The following is a 25,083-nucleotide window of genomic DNA, read 5'->3' as shown; positions in this document are numbered from 1 at the left end:
CCTTCTGTAGACTACTGAGTTGCCCGCGAACCACGTAGCCCTTCTTCCCTTTCCACTCCATGTTCTCAACACTCCCTCATTGGCTGCTTTCAAACAGTCACACATCCATCCGCCAATCACATCCAAAAACTCTACACCTAACCCTGTCCTCTCACTTCAACACTTCAGATGTACATTTGAACTCTCAGAGTAAATATCTCCTTTTAATGAAAGGCATCTGCATCCAAAACTACTGTGCAAGTGTCCAAGATTTCTATTTCCAGATTCAACAAGATCTGCAACTAACGTAATACAGGTATGCTTACATTAAAAACACATTTTTTCTTCAACTCTTTCACACATATATAGAGAGAGAGGATTCCTGCTACTTACCCTGTAAAAAGCTTCTCAATAAGCATATTCTCTTCTTTAACCACTCCAGCAAAAGCCATGCATTGCAGCATTCATCGCCTGCTCACATGAAGCAGCAAACAATTTGAATTGCTTCTTTTTACAAGCATTGTGATGAAAGTAAAAATAAATGCATATGTGCATGTGTAGCAGCACTGTGTCACTGTTTCATAAAATAAATGAAAAGCAGATAAAATAGATCTTTAGACCATTTTTAAGTGGCACTTAGTGTCCGCCAGTTTTATATGTTGGCAGAACATGCATAAATTCCAACATCACCCATTCCAATCTATAGGTGCTTATTAAGTCTTTATTATTTCCTTTGCATTCTGTCAATTCCAATTAACTTTGCCCATTATAATACTCAAACTACATATCTCAGAATACAGAGAAAGAGAAAACAACTGAACTTCAAGATTCAAAACATTGACATGTATATCAAATAAACATATATAATGCTGTGCCTTTCCAAATATTTGTTTGGGAATCATTTCGAAGAAAGTTATAAAATGCATATCTGCATTTATAGCAGCACTGTGTCACTTTTTCATAAAAAAGTGAAAGCAGATAAAATAGATGTGTACACCATTTGTATTGCCACTCAGTGTGTGCCAGTTTAATATATTGACTATAAATGAATACTTTCTAGCATAGCCCAGAGGTGTTGCTGGGGGTGTTGACGGGGCTATAGCCCCTGGTCTTTTGGTTGTAGCCCAGGATAGAAGCTCAGGGACTACAGCCAAAAGGCTTTCTAGTCCCTAGTCCCAACAGGCCTGACATTAGCGTAGCCCCGGATTTCTTCCAGATCTAGCAACACCCCTTGCATAACCCATTGCAATCTTCAGCTCTTTATGCAGTCCTACTTTTATCTCTACAATCTGTTACTTGTACTTCAACCTTCATAGTGGGAAAAGTGGTACTACAAGTCCCAGAAGGCAAACAACACATATAGGACTGCATGAACACCTACAGATTATAATGCATCAAGTTGGCAAGTATGGATATACTCCTAATGTATTAAACTTCCACACACCAACTGCCATTTAAAAGTGTACTACTAATCTTTTCCATCAACGTTTCTTCTATTTTACAAAAGTAACAGAGCGTCTACAAATGTACATATGCATTTCTTAACTTTCATGAAAATGCTCCTAAAAGCAACAATTTTTTAACGTCCACCAAACTGTTTTTCCACACCACCCCTCCTTCCTTCATAAATAACAACCTTGTGTTAAGCGGCTTCACTTCAACACTACAGCTAAGTCAATGCCCAGTCTGGGATGCTGAGGGAAACCCTTATTGATGTATTTTTATGTCCAGTTCAGTACTCTGGATGACAACCCGTGTATAACACCCACCTCTGACCCCACTGAGCCAAGAAGTAGGTTTGTTTTGCAAATTAAAAGGTTTATTTGAAAAATTAAACAATATATATATATCACACTTTTATAATAAATTAATATCTGATAGTACACTGAGACATATGATGTGGATCCACAATGGGTAATGTTACAGTGGTACACTTGATTACTTAGGAGTAGTATAGAGGATGAGGTAGCTGAAATGCTTTATGGTTTCAAGGAAATGCAAGGTGGAATAAATGCAGTACAGAAAATAAACTGGTATGGTTTCACAAGAGATAATATGTTCACTTTTCCCCTGGTGGCAATTCACCCCCCCTTATATGCAATGCAGGGAGATGGAAGTAACACTCACAGCCTTCAGGAATACAATCAAGTACAATACGGAATTCAGTTTCCCCCTAGCAAGCTTAGAGGAAACAGGTAGAAGTTTGAAATACAGGCCCAAAATGCTTTTAAATGTGATGGCAATGGATGGGAAAATGTGCTAACTGATTTTAATTCCCTCTAGAGATTCAGGGTGAGTGAGAGATGCTTGTTGTTATTAGTTCAGGCTCACTTTAGCAATGCTCTATGAGTTATTACCAGGTTGCAAACTGATTTTTAACAAAGGAAAGAATGGAGCTGCTATTTTGTCAAGTGGAGAAATTGAGCCAAAATCGCAAATCGCGGTAAATTTTGCGAGTGCGTAAATCGTGATTGCGGAAAAAGTATAGGGAGTAGGAAGTCAGTTCTAGGTTTGTTGGAAAGCATAGAATCACAGCTTTAAAATGAAAGTTAAACCACGTTCCGGAGATAAAGACGATTTAAAAAAAGGTAGATTTTCGGATTTAAAGTAAAACTCAAAATGACAGGTGACAGTTTGCAGCTTTAGAATGACAGATGACAGCTTGCAGCTTTAGAATGACAGATGACAGGATTACTAGGAGGCAGTTCTACTTAGGTTAAAATAGCTTGAATTAGATTATTTTAACTAAGAGGTTCTGCACAGTTCTGCTAGGTACTCACAATATAAATTTGAAATAGGCCTCGTCACGGATCTGGTCAACACGTCCGGCGGCGGTTCTGTCTGCTCGGCGGGTCAATCAGGCACTGGTTCTGCTCACAGTGATCCAGATCTCTGGTTCTGCTCACAGCGGTCTGGGTCAGCTCTGCTCTGCTGGTCTAGCCTCTCTGGATACAGCAGCCTCAGGTTCTGGATACTGCTCTGCTTTCCGGTCCGGATCAAGTGGATTCTGGATGTAACACTGCTTTCTGGGTACTGGTAAAGGTTCTTGGCAAAGAATTCAGACAGCTCGCCCGGCTGTGGAATAGTTTGCAAATGATTTTAAGGATGCTGAGGCCTGCTGAGAAGAGTTCTCAGTTTGTGGCTTTAGGCCCTTGCTTTAAGTTCTGAAGTCAATTTCTGGTCTCTGAAGATTGATGGATGTGAAGTCTGGAGTCTCCCGGCAGAGCGTCCCGCAGAAAATGGAATTGAATGTCTCTACCTGTCCCAGCAGTCTCTTTTTATGTGTTTTGGAAGTGGGTGTGTGCGTGGCATAACTGAGCCTGCCCCTCTCTACTTGTCATTGGCCCAATTCTCCCCGCTCCCATGACTGGGGGAATTAGGTTGTGAGTCAGAGTGATGAGGTCTGTTTATGGGTCAGAGGATCCACCCAAGTCAATTTGCCCACAAATCTATATTTGATTCAAATACATATTTCCCAGATACACAAGTGGTTGACATTACATGTACACATTATATATTCCTTATGGTCCATGCTTGTCCGCCTCTGATCTTCCTGGGGGCTTGCATTAAAAAATGACAACATTTTGCGCTTTTTGACTGGTTTACCAATATCGGACATTTACCAAAAATTACACACATGTGCGCAAGGAGTATGGACATTAATTGATGAAGTGTCAGATTTTTAACATGCAGACATTTGGAGTAAGACCCTATTTTCCGCAAGCAACCCCCCAGAATACACCACAGGGTCCTAACGCCTCTTAAAATGTGCACAGAAAATCACAAGAATAATGATATTACTTATATAATTTTGACCAGTCCGCACTATGAGTTATCCATCTTTTTAACTTATGCCCTGGTCAAAAAAAAGGGGTGTGGCTTCCCACATCACATGGTGGAAGAACTGGTTTATCCACTTCCCCCAAGCTCAGCTGGCTCTCACAAGCACTTCTCCTCCCACTTCTCCCAAGAGGAAGCCACTTTACGGCCTCCCCAATATAACATTTGCCTGAGTCCATTGTTCGGTTTCCTGCAGTCCCCAGGTAATTCAATCAGAGAGGTGTCACCTCCTTTTTGTGGGGGCAGCAGAATGCAGCCAGGCCTGGGAACACAGCTGTTGATCCAGTTTCAACTCCTGTCGGGGGTAGTTGTCAGGCAGAATCCAGTTTCATTAAGCCAGGTTTCAGCTAAATGTCACTTTTTGTTCCCAGTTTTCTACATTCAAATCAAAGTGACAATTTTTACATATACATTAAATAATTACTTTCTTCAAGTCATTTCAGAATATAGTTTTACATTGTGTCCACCTCTTAGCAAGTCTTTCCTTGGCCTGGTTTTGGTTCCTCTGTTCAGTTTTACGCAAAAGTCTGGTGGTTTTAAAACGCCGGCTTTCTGATAGTGGTGAGTTCCGGTATTGCATCCATTTTTGGTATCTGTCTTGAATTACTGCATTTCAATAGAGTGGTCTTTTGCTTGATACTATAGGACCCTTGCTTAACATTGTTTTAATGGCATCCTTACAGTGGAGTGGTGATGTGGAACCCCCCACAAGAATGTTGTATCTTTGGAGTGGTCTTGTGCCAACTGCACAGTTCTCCTGGATTCTGGCGTGAATGTGGGCGGCGACAGCTCATCCCCACATCCACCCAGTCTATTGATTTAGTTTGTTCTGGGATAGAATAATGGGCGGCGACAGCTCATCCCCACATCTACCCAGTCTAAGGATTCAACATGGGTCAAAACCCTTGACACTTGCTTAGTAAAACTACTTCACCATTACCACATAGCCCCACTAACTTTCTTTTACAATTACAGGACAGAAACACATTACCAAAAACAAAGGAAAAAAAGAATACTTCTCACATCCAAGTAAGTACATTAATGTACCATGTAAATGTATGTAATTAGAGCAGCACAGTTACACTATATACTATCCCAACTACTCTTTTCAAAACAACATTTATTTCACTCTAGCCCATTATATTCCACCATTCACACTCTTACTATTCCCATGTACACACCACAATTGAAACACCCACTCTGTTGCCCAAAACAGCACAATGACCCTACAGATTCTATCATCCCACCACTCCCTTACTCACTAACCCAACACCATCACACCTCTGCAAACTCTTACTCTCACAACCTTCCCAACCAAACCTAATATACCACCTCACAATCAAACAGCACTTTGTTCATCTATACAATCACACCCACAGTCCCATGCACAATACATGCATATCAATGTTCCCAACAGACACAACAAAATGCCTACTAAAAAGCAACTCTGTAGAAAAGAAAGAAAACATAGAGCAGATAAGAATAGATTTTTAAAAAGATCTATTAACCTTACTCAACAAAACTAAACCAGTCACGACTAAAAAAGGTCAAGCCCCTTTTGCAGAAACTAAAAGTAAAACATGATGTACAAAGAAAAGCAGACCTACTAACAAACCTAACCCTCTATCTACCAGTGTTAACGTAGTCACAGTAAAGCAATTCAAAAAATGTATGTTACAGAAAATGTTCTACCATAGAGTTCTTCACAATTTTATAAAAACAGCTGAAAAGTCCTTATCTATGCTTAAAAACAATTGCAAGAGATTAATGCTGAAAGCTGTAATTGACAGCGCGTTTTTGTATTGAATTTAAACAGAATGAAATCACTAATTAAATTATTCAATACATTACAAAAACTATGTCTAAACATGCATAGTGTCAATATACAAACCTTTTTAAACTTTTGCAATGATGTATTGATTCACACAATTAGCACATTTCAATGAAGAAGCTTATAAACAAGAAAAATAAAAAACAATTACCATAGACAATAATGGCTGAGGGTATGAATGGTGGAACACACCGTTATGGCAAAAGAAACCCTTATAGAAAAAAAGTCACCAACAAACTTTTAACCAAATGCTCCTTTCACCCAAACAAACCATCCAGTGTACCAATGGACATGCAGCTCAATGCGTAATGTACGCCAAAAATCATTTATATATTTATGACAATTCCTCAATCACTATGTGAAACTAAAAAACAAAAGTAGAATGAAAACTTTACAAAACATACACTGCTGTCCAGGGAGCAGCCACACTGGTCCGTGGGACATTAATTACCCTGAATTTTAGGAACTGCTTGCAAAAGGAAAAGCACTTTCCACACCATCAAAATGGTTGTAATACACCATTCTAATATACATAATCTTGTGCATCGACTATACTATGCAAAGAATCATGCACTAGAACTGCAAAATGTAAATAACATTCTCTTACATGGAACAGCCAAAGAAATGCTTCAAGAATTAGAGCACACCCAGCGTAAACACTTTGGAACTGAAGATTCTTTTTTGTTTTTTCTTTTTTTTTTCAACTCTTTATTTCTCATTTTCAACAATATTCAACAAGCAGTATCATCATCATAAGTCATTGAACTGCAAAATATACATTAGCAGGAATTAATACAGCAGAATTTCATACCCTAACCCCATATCCCACCATATCAAAATGTAAAATTAACTTAAAACCAAACCAGAAATATCAAACAAATAACAGACAAACAAGACTTCACAAAACAACCACATAAACAACACAATTCCCCCCCTATATGTAAAGTACCTGAAAGTAAACCATTTCACTCCACTCTATAATTCAACCTAGCATTATCCATAAAGGTCATTAAAACTCTCCCACATTTCATTATAAAGTTCTGCCTTACTAAACATAGTTTTTTCAAATCTTGATAAAGCTCTAACATCCAAAATCCACTCCTCCACTGTCGGCTTTTTTCGTGTCTTCCAGACCTTCAACACTTGTTTAACCGCCACCAACAAAACTTTACGCACCCCGCACAATATCACCCAACTTACATTACGCCCACCACCATACGACAGGAATATAACTGCTAAAGGATTGCGTGGGTAAACAATGTCCCAGACATGATCAATCCTGTCAATAACCTCCCTCCAAAATCTTACCACTCTTTCACAATGCCACAACATATGTAACAGAGTACCCTGTTCTTTTCCACAACCCCAACACAAATCATCATCAACTAAACCCAATTTGCACATACGTGTTGGAGTCCAATATATTCTGCCCAATATCCTTTGATGTATGTAGCGTAATTGCAAATCCACTTTGGCTGTCGTCGGCACTCTCCAAATCTTATCCTATTCTTTCAATGTGAGTTCCCTGCCCAACTCCTCCGTCCACGATAACCTCAACCTTTCCCACGAGTCCAACCATTGCCCATCCAGTTGCATAAACTGCATAAATGTAGACACTTTTTGAAATCCCATTTCCAATATATCAAAATTCTCTGGCTTTTTCAAGAATGGAGCATCCAACATTTCTCTCCGTTTCAAGAGTAAAGCTACCAAAATTTCATATCTTCTCAATTCCCTGTCCCTCAAACCAAATTTGGAACTGAAGATTCTGTACCTTCAGAAAACATAATAAACACCAGCGTCCTAATAAAGACATACAAAAAAGAAATTGCTTAGTTTCAGAACACACCTGCTGAAATACCAGACCAAATATTTGTCTGTTGTCGTGGAACGTTTTATAAAAAGAGCACACAATTATTAGATATAGCCTACAAAATAGAAGACAATGAAGTATCCCAATGAATCCAATTACCTTTATATCTAACAGCAGTAAGTAAAAACAAAATAACTGACCCCTCAACAGTTTGCACGTACTGCAACACAAAGCTAGACAATAACCACCTGCCGTCATGTGCTATCACTAATAACTTAGAAATATTCCGACTTACAAAAGCTCTCTAACAACTTAACTTGTATGAGAGCATTATAAACCAAACAGTGCACACAATTCAAACTATAATACGTCTTCAACCAAAAGTCACCCAAATTAACTCCATGCGAGTTACTATAGCACATCCATGGCAAAGTAGTATATTTTCCATTAGATTCGAAAGAAAATGTACAACCTCTAGGAGTACAATAACCAATAGATAAATCTTTGATTGCACTCGTTAATGGTGTGCCAACAAAAGACAAAACAATTTGGCAACAACTAGTCGACTTAAACAAAGTTAGACAAGCCCTACAATATCTAAAAGAAAACAATGAATACTACAAAGATATAAACAGCCACTGGCCAATTTGAACGTGTAGATATTGTTATTGCAGCCAACATTTTAGACCAGTTTACAATTCTCCCACTACACTCCTAAGACACCATTGACGATTCATTAGAAACATATCAAATGCATCAAGCCAAAGGATCCCCAATCAGCATATGGGAAAAAAGTGTAGAAGCACGTTTTCTTCCTCTACTCTTTCCTAAGGGAAAAGGAGGAAGATATGATGAAAGTTCCACTCCAATTAGTGCATCAGAATATCGCTCTTTAGAAATGTATTCTGAAGACCCCTGATTCAGACAAAACGTTGAATACATTTTCCGCCTCCTCTTTGAAAGTGACTCTATATTATGGAGTTGCAAACACATTAAAAACATATCTCTTACCCAACTGCTTAAAAAAATAAAAGGCAAAGATGAGGTTTTGCAGTCAAGTATCACAAATCTCTTGGCAAACAAGCATGGTACAAAAGAATACAAAAGAATAAAAAAGAATACTGGTTCTGATGTCACGTTCTTGTATGTTGTATGCTAAGGAACCTAGGCCCCCCCACATGGTTGGTTATTTATTTTTATTATATTTATTATTTTTATTAAATGTTTATTGGTTAATTCTTATACCCTGATTCATGGAATTATTTGTGCGTAAAACACACATTTACACGCCATTCTTCATGATAATTCCCAGACCTCAAACAGGGATTTTCGTGCAGAATGGCGCGCAAATGTGTGTTTTACGTGCACATAATTCCATGAATCAGGGAGTTAATATTTACACAGTAACCAAGAAAGAAACAAAACAACCATTTACATTAACATCATCTTCTTACAAGCCGAATATAAACATAATCATCACAGAGTGCCCTATCATTTTGAAATCCAAGAGTTACTCAGAGAGTAGGGGGGGGTATTGGAGTCATGAAATTGATCTAAACCAATAAATTAGAAGTTAAAAAAAAAGAAGGACAATCCAGGCTGATTCTCTCAGTTCAACCATTTTCCTCTTTTTAAAACCAAATATTGGCTTGCAACCATTCTCATTTTCCACCAATCCCAACCATCACAATTAACTCGCATCCCTCCTCCCCACCAAATGGTTCACTTACTAGACCCTAGTCAATTAATTACTCATTGAATTAGGATCTAGCATTACATACTTCACTAATTTCATCACTGCTAGGGTTAGACGTGGCCTTTCTCCCAACAGAATACAGTCCCACCATTCATCCACTGGCATTGACATAATTTCAGGGGCAAACATGTTCAATCTATCTCTGCGCTCTCTGGACAACGCACTACAGGAAGTAACAGGATGAGACAATGTTTCCACCAACCCCATTGTCCCACAATGTCAACACTGAGCTGCATTAGAGTCAATCATCCTTTGGGATAGCTGGAACTCTTTTGTGGCCAGCATTTTAAGCTAATTCTAAACAATAGGTCCCCGTAGTGGGCAGAAGGGAACTTCAAGAGATACAAAGGAGGATCATTAAGGTCCCTTCATTCTCTATCAATAGCAGCTCTTAGCTTGTCCCTATCTTTCCCATTACATGTGTCAATCCAATTAATCTGCTGGAGTTTTTTTTTAACCATCTGCGGGTTTGAGATGAGGCAATTTATCTCGATCCCTTTCTCAATCAAGATTGCCTCTATTTTTTCTCTCCACCTGGTCTAAATATACAAAATGGGGCTATCAGTTCTCCTAGCCTACAATTCCTGTAGGTTATTAACGACTTCCAAAGCACTATTGATTAAGGTGACTGTAACCATAACTTGTGCCTACGTGTTGTCATGGACAATGAGCTTGGAAGTCTTAAAGTCTTCCGCCAGAACCTGCCCTCCAATTTGGACCACGATTTCCAGTGCATACTTAACAGAGCTTCCATCACATATGTCAAGACCGGGATCACTTTCAGCCGATAGAATATCAAAATCGGAGACAGGGAATATTTAAAGTGCTTCTGGATCAACACCTTACCTTGATTAACCAGATTACTAGACTTCAGACTCAATGCTTCATAGTGGGCTCTCTCATCAATATTTTTATTACTGTTAACCCCTAGGTATGTCATGGTGTTAACCACCTCCAATTCCTGAATTTTAACATACCAATTAAAGCTCCTCTTTGGTTTTCCAGCCGCAGGGGCCATAATCAGTATCTTAGATTTTTTTACATTAGTTTTCATTTCATGGGATTCCAAAAATGCATTGAGCCCATCAATTCTGCATTGTAGGCCAATCTGTGCAAGATCCAGGAGCACTATATCATTATTTTAAGTTGTGCACAGTACACATGTGATGACTTGAATGACTTCTTAGGCATGGCAAACCAAAATAAACACAGAATAGATATAAAAACACCAGGAGAAACTCTTCATTGCCATGCTGCACTTTATCTGCAATAAAATGACCCCTCAACTGGAGAAGTGCACCACTTCTTTTGGAGAAAATAATATCAATCCAGAGGAGCACCACAACTCCACATGCTTTTGTGGACAAAATATGCTCTGAAATCTGGCCATGATAGTGATGCTACTGTTGTACACTTTATTGAAAATACATCACCTGTGCCATCCCTTCAGAGACCACAGATAGCGACCTATATACACAAGTCTTACACTTCCAAAAACATATGTGTGGCAAATACTGCTGACGTCGATATAAAAAGGAAGGCAAATACTATACCAAATGTTGCTTTGGTTTGCCTGGACCAGTTTGCAAAAAAGGACACGTAAATAGATTGATGTCTACTGTTAGACACAACATAAAAGGCAAATCCCTAGAAATACTTACACCATTAAAAGGGACGAAGCATCCATGTACATCAATAATTACAATGCAATCATTGCCCTGCTTGTGGAATGCAAACATAGATATACTATACATTGCAGAACATTCCACTGCAGTTGCAAGATATGTCACAGCCTATCTCACCAAAGCTGAGAAAACAGAGCTAAAAGACCTCTGGGATGACATAATATCTGACAAAACACTGCCACAAGCATTGTACAGCTTCACATAAAAATGCTCTCCCATAGAGAATGTGGGTGCTACAAAGCTGCACACAGTTTAACAGGCACAGCCTTATATGGTAAATCTTAACACATTGTCTGGCTGAACCTTGGAGCTGCTTCATCCCGAAAAAGAGTGCTAAAATCTGACCAAGATATAGGAAACATAGCCACAAATGATCCCAACAGCCAGGCAGGACATTTTTAAATAAAAAATTTAATTGACACATACTACCAAAACAGAAGTACTGCTTTGGAAAACATGTGTGTGTATGCCATTGCCCAAAGCTACACCTACACAAACAATGTCACACCAAATGGCACAACTGGCAACTATTCAGGTTCAACTTGTGAACTGTTTGGAGGAAAACATGTTATTGTGTTCGGAGACCTCCTACAGTCAACACCAGAGAAATGTCAACCTATTTTCAAAACATTAAGAGACAACCAATGCCGCAATACCCTCGGGTACATTAGAATTGTAAATCTCCGGTAAAATGTTCACCACAGAGAACTAACTCAAAACATGCATCAGTCTGCAGACCTCACCTCTGCTAACATTTTAGAAAGCATTAGAACTGATCTGCTTCCTAAAGATGCAAAATCCATTTTTAATAGTCGACTACTCCATGAGCTATATGGACAAAACAACTCTTCTCCTGATATCATGGAACAATTAACTCAATAAAATTTAAAATGCATGTCCTTAATGCCAACCCTTGCAACCTATAGTCAATTCAACGAGACAATGTTGAAAAAAGAAATGCAACCCATACTGCATATCAACTCCCCAGACAAACTAGAAGAGCATGGCACAACACTTCCTATGTGTCTACAAGCAACAGCAGGATTAAATAGCTTTGAAAAATGTATCTCCAAAACAGCTGGATTGCAGAAAATATTGACTTTGTGTCCAAACTGCAGATTAATTCTAAAATGCACCCTTGATGTAGACAGGGTTTAATCACAATGTTTAACCCTAGATCAAGCATTGATTGAAGTTGGCAGCACAGTCTTTAAAAAGGCACTAGTTATGTAGCACTTTCATGTCTGGCAACACTCAATGGTCTATTTTTAGTAAACTTTGATGCAAACAAAGTCCACACTGCCATTACTCGCATCCTGGAATAAAACAGGCTATGAGCACTATACACCCCTATTCTAGATATGTACCCTGTACCTCAAAAAAAGAAACCTTTAAAAAGACAAGTAGAACAAACAAAAGTTATAGCAGATCTCACAACAATACAGCTAAACAACCAACTCCTTCTGCATCAAATGATACAACCACAAAATTGTCTAGTACAAAGTCAACTGCATGTCCATTAGAAAGACAGGTACAAATGTCTCTTCTCCAGAAAGATCTGCAGGCCCATCAAACGATTCACAAACAGAACTCTCTGGTGCATCTCAATTCAGCAACACAACAGGAGTAAATTGTTATGCTAATGTGACAACAAATCTTCTCTTTCAATTGCCACCAATTGTTCACAACATTTACTTAAACGGTTCAGACTAGTTGTGATTGCAAATGCCCGTCCTTCCTACAAATGCCACAAATAATCCTGACAACACTTACAGTGTCTCATGTATAAGGCAAGAATTGGACTACTGTGCAAGAATGTTAACAATTACCATAAACACACAGGAAGATCCAAAAGAATTCCTAACATACTTACTTCAAGTACTGAAAAGATTTCATACACGTGGAAACATACATGCACTCTCTGCAACCATGTTTCACAAGACCACATCCCAAATAATTGATTTGTGTATGTATCCATATTAAATTCTGAATCCATTCCATTTCACCAGCTTCTGCAGAATGCAAATCATGGAAAATTATACCCTTTTTGCAATTCAGACGATTGTTTCACCATGCAAATAAACTCACATAGCCAATATGTGATACTAATGTCTATAAGGTATAATGCAGATGGTACTAAAAATAAATGTAAGCTTACAGGCTTCACACATAGACATTTATATCTTGGAAAGAAAAACTTCACAACAATAGGTATAGTATACCACATTGGTGCCACAACCACTTCAAGGCACTACACTGCATTTGTCAAAATAATAAGTGGTTGGTTTGAATGTAATGATACCTCTGTTACTCCAAAACATAGGCCACCAGCAAATTTAACAAAAGCCTACTTAATATTCCTTCAAGCCAAATTTAGTAACTATAGTATAGCACAAATAACAGTTAGAATATGCCAACAGGTTGCTACCTACATCCATAATACTAGAATAGTACTTTTCAAAGTCAATCTAGTTAGAATACACCAGCAGGTATCTAACTACTTCAAAAATAGCCTTCATTCGAAAACACTTCAAATACTGCATCTCAATTCCTATACGACAAGACATTTTCTAACCACTTACGTAGTTAGAATACGCCAACAGGAATCAATGTACTGTTTATGAGGGTCTAAAAAAATGCATATGTTAAATCGCATATAGCTACAGCATTTAAACTATCCTGCTTAACAAACTGTACTTTTTTTCCCACTGAACATTAACCAGAGATTCCAGCTTATAACGCTATTGAACTAGGTGACCATAGAAATTATAGTCACATATATATTCTATGAACACTATCCTCAATTGTAATACAATCATAAGTATCATATACAGTTCAATGCATCAGTCCTCCCTATTACAAACACTTTATACTCCCACTACATTACCTATATTTATTGTACACATATTCCTACTATGGTGATTCTGGCACTACTCCTACTACATTACCTATAATTACTATACACATACTACTACTGTGGTGGTTGTGGCCAGTGGACATATTCGTCCATGCCCCCCTGAATCTGGACTATGGCCTCTGTAAGCGGATTCAATTCAACACTACAGCTAAGTCAATGCCTAGTCAGGGATGCTGAGGGAAACCCTTATTGATATATTTTTATGTCCAGTTCGTTTACTCTGGATGACAACCCTTATATAATACCCCTCTCTTAGAATCCCCATGACCCCACTGAGCCAAGAAGTAGGTTTGTTTTACAAATTAAAAGGTTTATTTGAAAATTAAACAATATATATATATCTCACTTTTATAATACATTAATGTTTGATAGCACACTTGTGAAGAGGATAGTGATCAACAATGGATAATGTTACAGTGGTACACTCTTTTTGATGGCTTAGAAGTGATATAGAGAGGATAAAGTAGCTGAGAATGCTTTTATGGCTTCAAGGACAATGCAATGATGAATGAAAATGCAGTACAGAAAATAAACTTGATATGACTTCAACAAAAGACAATGTAATCACTTTTCTTTGACAATACACCCCCCCCCCTTTATGCAAGGTAAAGAATTGGAAGGAAAGCACACAGTTCTCAGGAATGCAATCAAATATAATTCAGTTCCCCCCTAGCAAGCTTAGAGGAAAACAGGTAGAAGTTTTAAGCACAGCAAGATACTTTGATGTGGTTGCAATTAAGTGAAAAATATGCTAAAAAGGCTTTTAATTCCCTATAGGGGGTTCAGGGTAGTTGATAGATACTTTGAATCAGTTCAGGATCACTTTAGCAATGCTCTATGAATGATTGTCAGGTTGCAAACGGATTTCAGCAAGGAAAGCAAGGACAAATATGTTTACACGTGGCTGAAATTAAGCAAAATGTCAAATCGCTGCAATTTAGTCGTGTGCGTCGAACGCAATTACGGAGGCACTATAAGGAGATACGGCCGATTTAGTAAAGGTAGTTTTTCGGATTTGAAATTTTAAAGCTCAGAATGACAGATGACAGTTATCAGTTTTAAAGATGACAGAATGACACGATTCTAGGAGGCAGTTCTAATAGGCTAAAATAGTTTGGATTAGATTCTTTTAAACTAAGAGATTGGTTTTAGCACAGTGCTAGCTGGGTACTCACACTAGATTTTGGACAGGAATGCGACTTCGTCACGGATCGGGTCAAGATTGGCTGCGGTTCTCTGGTACTGGTTCCGCGCACAGCGATCTGGGTCAGCTCTCAGCACTGCACAGCGATCTAGTCTGGGTCTGATCCCTTTGGATTTTTCTGCCTTCTGGGACTCTGGTTCTGGCAAAAGTTCTTGGCAAAAATTGAAACAGCTCTGCTTTCTGGATCTCTGATCTCTGGAGATTGATGTATTTGAAGTCTGAAATCAGAATGTGGAGTTGTCTGTCAAAATGCTCCGCAGAAAGTGAAAAAGAAGGCCTATCTGGCTTCCAGTGGCTCTTTTTATGTGTTTAGAAAGTGGGAGGGTCGGCTCATCTTCTATGCCCAACCCTCTCAACTTATCGTTGGCCAGTTCCTCCTCTCTCCCTTGATTGGGGGAACTGGGTTGTGAGTCAGAGTGATGAGGTAGGTTTATGGTCAGAGGATCTTCCCCTTGTCAAATTGCACACAAATCTATTTCTGACACAAATACATATTTATTTATGTACCATTTTTCTAATATTATAGGTCCAGTTAACATATTTTCTGTAGCACCAAACCATCCGATCCCTGTCTTTGTATGATGTTGTGTCCACTTATGACAGAATTCTCCCCTTTTCAGCCAGATAACGACCACTAAATCTTTCCAGATTTTACACAAATGTGCACCAGGGATATGGGTTTCAGATGATAAAGTGTCAGATTTTTAACATGCATACATTTGTAGTAACAACCTTTTTTTCCGCTACTATCCCCAAGAACATACCATAGGGTCCTAACACCCCATGTTTAAAATGTGCACAGACACATCACAAGAATGATGATGTTATTTATATAATTTTTACAATTCCACACTATGAATTATCCATCTTTTTAAAATCATGGTCTGGCCCCAAAGGGGTGTGGTTTTCCAAAGCACATGGTGGAATTTCTGGTTTATCCACTTCCCCCAAGCTCAGCTTGTTCTCGCAGGCACTGCCCCTCCCAGTTTCTCCCAAGAGGAAGCCATTTTACAACCCCCCCAATATAACATTTGCCTGAGCCATGGACAGTGCTTTGTTTAGTTTCCTGTAGTCCCCAGGTGCCACTCCCCTAATTCAATCAGAGAGGTGTCATCTCCTTATGGCAGGGGCAGCAGAATGCATCCAGGCCTGGGAAGAGTTGTTGAGCCAGTTCAACTCCTGTCGGGGGTAGTTGTCAGGCAGAATTCAATTTCATTAAGCCAGGTTTCAGCTAAATGTCACCTTTGTTTCCAGTTTTTCTTCATTCAAATCAAACTCACAATTTTGGCACATGCAGCTAGAATGCTGATTCTAAGTTCAAAACTATGACATTTAACAGTTGCAACCTATGTTACATTCAAAAGTAGGTCACTCATTTATTTTAAACATTTCGATTTTAGTGGCTTTCTGTCCATTTAACTGCTGATATCCACAGCTCAGCCAGTTTTGTTATAAACATTGTTTTGGGCTCTTCATCTTTCCAGATTTTGTATGCACACAGGAATACATTCTGCCAAATGTCTGCTGGTGTTCATTGAGATTTTTGAATATCTTGTGATGTTTAAAATAGGCATTTTGAGCTTGCATTCAGGGAAACAAAGGTGATTTTAAAGCACTTTTTTTAGCCAACCGGCACTGCTGTTTTTCCTTTGCCACACATTCCACTCATGGCACCCCTGGCCCATCATGCTTGCACTGGTGGGTGGCAGGTCAGGGGACCACTTTGTTGTGTGCAAAACTGCGAGGTGTTCCCAGATTCTGGCGCAACTGTGGGCTTTTCCGCCATCTTGGATATTCTAAGCCCACAGCACCAAATGTTGCAGCTTAATAGTCCAAATGTGGGTCAGGACACCCAACAAGCTCCCCTGCCCGACTGCACTTTGATTTCTAGTCGAGGGGGAGTCGGGTGCAAAGGATGTTTTTATCCACGCGCTGGTATTTCCGCACCATCTTCTTCCAATTCCATAGATGGCACAGTTCAGCATCTTTCCTCCATCCGGTTGGATCGATCGTTTCTCCTCGCCTGTCCTGATGGGAATATTGGGCGGTACCCTGGGCCCCTCTGATCTTTGCTCCCGGTCTCCGGGTCGTTCTCCTTGGTCAGTCTCCGTGGTTTCATCTCTCCTAGGATGAAAAAGCAAAAGCGGCAATACCTATTCGTAGACATTTCTCCACCACTATTAATGGTGTGGCGAACACATACATTTTATACATCCGGTTACATTTTTCAGTCTTGTTTTAAAAACAAGATATAACAGGAAACATTTTCCTACCAGAGTCATGTTATTTTAGAGACTATCTTTGGGATATTTTAGGGTTGGAACTGAATTACTATGTGGCGGCCCCCTCTGGCAACACTTTAGCTGATTAATATGGACCCACTTGTCTTCCCCTTCTGCCAGAATACTTTTCGGGATGCGGATCTTATACGCTACTGGGGAGACCTTGTCTATAATTTCAAACGGTCCCTTCCATGTAGGCAAACATTTTCGCTGTTTGGCCTGGTTCCTTTGGAAGTTGTATATATAGACCTGGTCTCCCACAGTATATTCCTTCCTGGTGGTCTTCAGGTCGTAGTGGGTTCTCATGCTATCAGCTGATCATTGTAGATTCCCCTGAGCATAGGCAAAAGCATGCGGAAGGTGTTTCCTTAAATTCTCCACATACTCATGAGTTGTGGAGGCATTTATCAGTGTCTGCTCTTGGGTCCTGTAGAGCAAATGCAGGGGAAGCAACATTTTGCGTCCGGTCATCAACTCAAATGGTGACATTTTAGTTGCAGATGAAGGGGTAGATCTGATGGCCATTAGTACCAGAGGTAATCAGATATCCCAACTTGGCCCAGAATCTGCCACAAACTTTTTTAATATGCTCACAATGGTTCGGTTGTATCTCTCTACTGCTCCAGAAGAAGCTGGCCGGTAAGTAATATGTAGCTTCCTTTTGACCCTCAGTATCTCCCACATCTTTGTCATTACCTCACTGGTGAAGTGGCTACCTCTGTCTGACTCAATCCTTTGAGGTAGACCAAAATGGGAAAAGATGTGGTTAATCATCAGGGCAGCTGCTGTTTCTGCCTTGCAGTTTGGGGCCGGGAGACATTCCACCCACTTGGTAAACAAGCATGTAACTGTCAACATGTACTTGTTTCCTCTAGACGAGCGAATCACAGCGCCTACAAAGTCGATTTGCAAATCTGACCATGGCAGTGTCATCCCCCTCTTTTGGAGAGGCGCCCGGTGTGTGAGGAATGTTGGCTGAAATTGTGCACACACAAGACACCCCTTCAAGTATTGGTCGAGGTCCTGCCCCATGTGTGGCCAGCATGCAACCTCTCTTAAGATTTCAAGTGTTGTATGAAACCCCCTATGACCGGCAGTGGCCGCATCATGGGCGTGACTTAACATCAGGCTTCGGAATGAGGAGGGAACCACCCACTGATCATGGCCAGCTTGGGATTTCCTCGCCAACAAACTGTCTTGGATTTGGAACCTTTTTGGACATTTCATCAACACTCTTAGGTCCTCTTTCCCAATGTAATCGGTATCCGTCAGGGGAAAGTTCTCAGGGTCCTCAATGTGTTGGTAAAACCTACCAATTATTGGATCCCCTTTCTGAGCTGTAATAAAATCAGCATCAGGGGTCTCCTTAATCCATTGTGCAGTTGGAAGATCATTGTGAGCATTTGTCTGGGACCTAGTGATAGAAGTTACCTGGATTTCCCCCAAAAGGGACTCAATCTCTATTAGATCCCCTTGGATGGCCCAGGTTTTGGCCAGCTGATCAGGTAAGTCATTTCCAGTTTTGTCTGGTCCCTCTACTTTGAAATGACCCTTGATCTTTTTCCAGTAGATGGCCATCCATTCGATGTGACCAGATCATCAATGTTTTGGATTAAGTTCCCATGTTTCAAGGGTTTGTTATTAGCACATAAAATGCCTCTGGTTTTCCAATTAACCAGGTGCTCCACGACCCGTTCCGTACATTATCCGAATCTGTGATTATGACCAGTTTGTGGAGTTGATGTTGAACAGCAGTGAGGATGGCTTGATGCACAGCCATCAACTCTGCTACCTGACTACTTCGGGGACCAATTTTGTACCCAGCGGAGGGTTCTGGAAACTCCTTCACCCATGCATTCCCTACGCCAGCCACCAGTTCTTTCTCCCCGTTGTTGTCAACATGGTAAGAGCATCCATCCACATAGACAGTGGGCATTCCCTTACACTTGTCTTCTTCAAAGACTTTGTGTGGGGAATTAAGGTATGCCTCCATGTTGTCCTTGATTTTTAGACTTTCGTCCTCGAGACAGTTTTCTCTGGCACAATCATGCAAGTCAGCCAGACCTTGCGCGAGGGGATTCTTCTTGTTTTGGCCATATCTGACCTCTACAGGAAAGCCTTGCATTGACAGAATACAGGAAGTAATTCGGGAATTACCCACATTGCCGGCCCGGATTCTGTCACTTTGGAGATATTGCAGAGGCTGGTGTGGAGTCTCCACTATGATGTGTTCCCCATGGATAAACGGGCGGTAATTCTTCAATGCCCACACTGTTGCCAGGAGTGCCTTTCACAATCGTTGAATTTTTCCTCCACAGAGGATAAAGTTTTGCTCGCATAGGAGATTACTTTATTGACCTTGTCATGCTTTTGGTATAATACTGCCGTCAAGCACGTATTAGAGAAACCTGTCTCCAGGAAGAACTCTTTGTTTCTGACAGGGTAAGCTAGGCAGGGCGCTTGTGAGAGGCTTCTTTTGAGTTGTTTTACTGCCTCGGCTTGTTCTTGAGCCCATTCCCACTTGACCCCCCCTTCAGGAGATTAATCAGGGGTCTAGTGATCTAAGCGTAGCCCTCAATGAACTTTCTGCTCTAATTAGTCAGTCCAAGGAGGCTCCTTAGTTCCCGCAGAGTTGTGGGGTCTTTCAGTTTCTGAAGTGCTTCCACTTTCTTTTCCTGGGGACAGAGAGCCTGAGGTTTAATCCCATGCCCCAAGAAATTAACACAGGTTCTACACCACTGTGCTTTCTGAAAGGAAAGTTTTTCTCCGGCGGCCCTCAACTGTGTCAGAGCATAAAGGATTTCTGCTATGTGTTCCTCCACAGATGAACTTTTGATGAGGACATCATCTACAAAAGCCAGGTTACCCCTCGCACCCAGGTCGGGCATGGCCTTATGTAGGAAAATGTTGAATTCATTGCCGGAGTTGAGGTATCCGAAGGGAGTCCGGGTCCATGTGTACTGCTGGCCCCCAAAGGTAAAAGCCAGTTTGTAATGGTCCTCCCTACTGACAGGCACGGTCCAGTATCCATTGGTCAGGTTTATTGCTGTGAATACCTGTGACCCCTGGATCTGGGCCAGCCCTTGGTCAATGTAGGGCAGAGGCCATCGGGAATTATGGACCCATTTGTTGAGCTCCCTAAGGTCGGCACAGATTCTCCACTGGCCGTTTGGCTTCAATATTCCCAGCACCGGATTATTGAAGGTGCTGTGTACTGGACAGATTATTCCCCGGGACTCAAGGTTCTTAGTTATTTCAGTAAGGGACTCCATGGATGTGAGAGGCAAATGATATTGCTTCACAAACACTGGAGTCATTCCAGGGTCCGTGGGAATTGTTGTTGTGTGGATGTCGGTGCAACCCGGTCATATGAGTCTACCGCAAAGAGATCTTGGAAATCCAAGAAAACTTGTTTCAACTTTTGCTTCTGTTCCATAGTCATGCAGCCATCAGCTAGGTTGACTCTCTCTTCCACCATCTGCCTGAAGCCTGGAAAGACTTCTGGTTTTGCTATCTCAGCGGCCTCCTCCAGCTGGGTGGAGAAGTCCCTGGTCAGAGTGCTGATTTGGACCGGAGGATTCAGGTGGGAAAGGCAGCCCTCATTGACCTGGAAAATCACCTCATCCCCTCTGAAGTCACAAGTCACATCTTCCTTACCATAAGGGCAAGAAGTGTACACCAGGAAGTACCCCCCATGCCGGGTGAAAATCCTGTCTGGTGTTGTATTGTCATCACTGTCACTGTCAAAACAGTCCTTGGGGATTGGTCCTAACAGTTCATTTCCTAAATCAATGGAGAATTGTCGGTCATCAACCGCCATTCCAATAATGGTGCCTGTGGCTAGAGTAATACTCTGTAAGTCGCTGTTATCCACCTCTATTGGAATGGTGTCATGTTCTATGTTGAGTAATGGTGTTGGGTTTACCCCTAAACCTTGCTGTTGGAGAGAAGCATTTAGATGAATATAAGCATCAGGGTTTTTCAATTTTTGTCCTCTTTTAACTTTCACTTCCAGGGAGAATTGTCGGGTCCTTTCTGGGATGGTGACTTCCCCTTTAAGCTGAATTTCAACTGCATAAGGTAGCAATTGAGCTGACCTAAATGCTTTTTCTTTATCATCAAAGCCCATGGGATTATCCGCTAATCGGGACCAAGCTTTGAAGTTTATTAGGTCCAAACTAATGGCAAAGCGATTGAGAATGTCAGTGCCTAAGTAAAAGGCGGCAGTGACGTCTCGCATGACCCAACAATTATGGACTATGCTCTTGTTGCCAATGGAGATTTTGAGCATACACCTGCTTGGCAGGAGATGTTTGGAATTGGGTGTTTCCAGGTCCATTTCCCATTTGTCTATCAGTTTGAATGTGAGAATGGCTGGATCTTTTGGGAGTTGGCGGAACATGGCTTCACTGATGAAGCTCTTACCGTTGTTCACACACACTCGAGCAAGAACAGAGTCCTTCCCATCATTTAACTGAACAGGGATGAACAACTGCTCTCCAATTTGCTGAATATCAGCCAGGCTCTGAGCTGATTTCACATCTTTCTGGACTATAGGAGTGGGAGTGTCTGATTGTGGATTGGTAAAGAATTTCAGAGTGTTTCCTTCCAGTGTGGAATACCACTTTAAACTGGAAGGAAGGTTGATTTTCAGAAATAGAGAGGACCCCCCATCACCAGTCTGTTGTCCTACTGCTATTACTGTCACGTCTGGAATTTGGTTGTTCTGGAAGTTAAATTCTACTTGTCAGATTTTTGTTCAACCATGCGGCAGGTGCCATTTAAACTAACCTGGTTGACACTCTGTTTTAATTTTATTGGTCGGCTAGTCTGGGTCCATAGGACCTTATTTACGCAATCTATTAGGGGTGACAACCTTCTCAGGAGGTCATTCCCTAGTAAACAAGGGGTGCCCTCTGGAGTCACTACTATGACCGGGTGTTTCACCTTGCGTCGCCCAATTTTGATGTCCAAATCTGCAATCCCATCAACGGGTATTTCCTTCCCGTCAAAGTTCTGCAGTTGTCCAGGAAGAGAGGTGAGAGGAATGTGGTAATTCTCTCCCCTTCCTGCATTTAGTTCATCAAAGGCCCTTTTGGACAGAAGGGTAGCTTGGGATCCAGTGTCCACCAGTGCCCAAATTGTACCCTGCCCCTGTACTTGTACAGGGGCATAGTATCTTCCCTCCTTCTCCTCAAGGGGGCACAGATAATGCACATTTTTGGACAACTGGTTGGCTAATTTTCTGGTTTTGGACATGGCGAGAGAAGAGATTTGGGCAAAATTCGGTTGAGAGCCTGGGAATCTGAAAGAAAAAGTTGGCAACTGGAAATGGTTTTGGGTTCTGGGCTGCCCCACCCTTTTTGGAGGCAGTGATCAGGATAGGTTTGACCCATGGGATTTTGGTATTGTTGGTTCTGGGATAGAATGATGGGCTGCGACAGCTCAATCCCCACATCTACCCAGTCTGTTGATTCGGTTTTAGGTTCCCCTATTTCCGGTTCTGGGCCGCCCCTGCCTTTTGGGAGGCAGTCACCAGGATGGGTTTGAACCAGGGGTTTTTGGTTTTGTTGGTTCTGGGATAGGATGATGGGCGGCGACAGCTCAATCCCCACATCTACCCAGTCTGGATTGGAATCTCTTGGGACCCATTTTTCCTTGAGAGGAGTTCCCCCATCTCTGAAGGAGAATATCCTTTTCCCAGGATCCTCTGAGGATCCCTCTCCCTCAAATTGGATGACCTGTACCTCTTCCACAAATTGGGTCTGTTTGGGCCCTTTGTTTCTCCTACCTCCTCTCTGCTCCTTGGGTGGCAGACTTTCAGAGGTAGGAGATTTTGTTTCCGGTTCCTGGTTTTCTAGGGGCTGTTTACAAGTTGGGAAGGAAGCTTCCTCCAAGGCTTTACACCCCCCTTTCCCTTGTGCCTCGTCCCTGGGAACCAGTGGGTTATCGGGGTGCTGCCCCCGTCATTGTTCTGGAGCACCAGGCCCAGAATTTGGGGTATTCTACGGTGGCATGCTCATCTGGGGGTTCTGTTGAGCCCTCAGTATGTGACCCAGATCCCGTGCCATATTTTGGACCTGGCACTCAAGTTGTGAAACCCGCTCAGGCTGATACAGGGCTCTATTTTCTCCCCTGGGCTGATCCCGGGAAGGGTAGCTATCCCTTCTCTGGTAATACCCCGGATTGGGAAGATTTGGGTACCCCTCCACCCTTGGCCTCCCCTCTCCCGGATTAGGTTGTCTGGGCTCAGGGAATTGGGGAAAGAAGGATGGATGAGTTTGGGGCTGGAAACCTTGTGGATACCTGGGGAAAAAGTTGGGCCCAGGGTTTGGTGAATTTCTGCCCTCCTGTGGGAAGTTTGGAGGGAAGTTCTCTGGTGTAGGTGCTTGACTGGATCCCCCCCCCTTGGGCTAGAGGAGTCCACACATAACCCAGGATGGGTCGGTTTCCCTTGTAGCAGGGACTTACATAATCAGGGGAGTGAGGGACCCCATTTGTGGGACTACCTCCTCGACTCCCTGTCTGTGACTGGCCCGAGGGCCTTCTGGGCTGTGAATTATTTGGTGCAGACAGATTTTTAGGCCCCCCCATCTCCAAATCTAAAACGGGGGCAACCTTTACCTCCGCCACCTTGGCAGCAGCAGGGGTGCTGTTGGTTTTGGGGTTTTTCTGCGCATTACTTTTATTTTCTATGGGCTTCTGCACCTCATAGATCCGGGTGGCTTGCTCAATGACCCAGTCTAAAGATCTTTTCTCGTGAAAATCTCTCACGAGCTGGGTCATTATGTACTTGGGAAGAGCATGGAAAAATGTGTTGATGAATTCTCTGCTGTCCGTGCACACCCTTCTGGTGGTCTGCGCAAAGGCACACTTCAATTCTTGCACGAATTCTTGTGGGGCCTGATCCTCCCCACATTGCAAATTGTAGGCTGTCTTGCGAGCCTCTTGGGGATTTCTATGTACAGAAAAATGTTTCAAGATGGCCGCCCTATATGTGGAATCTTGAATGGTCCTCCAGCCCCGCAAAGAAACTGGAGTATTCAGGGGAGAATGTCCATTTGACGTACTGGATGATGCTACTGCTGTCCTTCAAATGGAAAGTCTCCATCATTTGCTCATAGAGCTCCAAGTGTTCCACAACAGAATACTTGGCGTTCTTATGATAAGGCGTGATGGCACTCCTGATTGATTTAATCTGTTTTAAGGGGTCCTTAAGCAAGGCCCTTTTCACCTTATTGGCCTTTTTGGTTCGGGTAACCCTAGTCCATTCATCCTCTGATTCAGAAGCACTGCTCCCAGAGGTGCCCGTCTGATCTTCCAGGTTTTCCCGGATTCTGCGAGCCTGGGAATAACTGGCAGAATGTGGGGACCTGGTCTCCTGTGTCCTGTGACGCTCAGAGGAGTCTTCAGATCCCTCCTTGCTACCAGGATTTGATGGGTACCCCCCCCAGTGACCTAACTGGGCAGAGGTTTTTAGGATGCCCTTAGGGGTCCTAATTTCCTGGGGTTCCCCACTAAATTGCACTGTACTTAGGTGCCCATACCCGTGTGCCCGCCCATCCATTCCTGGGTGGCACTGGCCTATGAGCCCCGTACTTTTGGCTGGATAGTAATCTGCCATTCCTGTGCTCATGCACGCCAGGGGACATGGGGGTGGCAGAGTCCAGGGACTGAGAGAGATGAAGGCCTCTGGTACTAGGGCTTCTGAGGTTATGCTCAGGTGTTTCCCTTTCCCAGCGAGCTTCATCTCTGTCAGCCACTGCTCCCTGTTGC

Source organism: Ambystoma mexicanum, chromosome 5p (genome assembly GCF_040938575.1).
Source record: "Ambystoma mexicanum isolate Mex_15411 chromosome 5p, UKY_AmexF1_1, whole genome shotgun sequence".
Lineage (NCBI taxonomy): Eukaryota > Metazoa > Chordata > Amphibia > Caudata > Ambystomatidae > Ambystoma > Ambystoma mexicanum.
The sequence above is the reverse complement of the archived record's forward strand: the minus strand, read 5'-3'. Positions refer to the sequence as shown.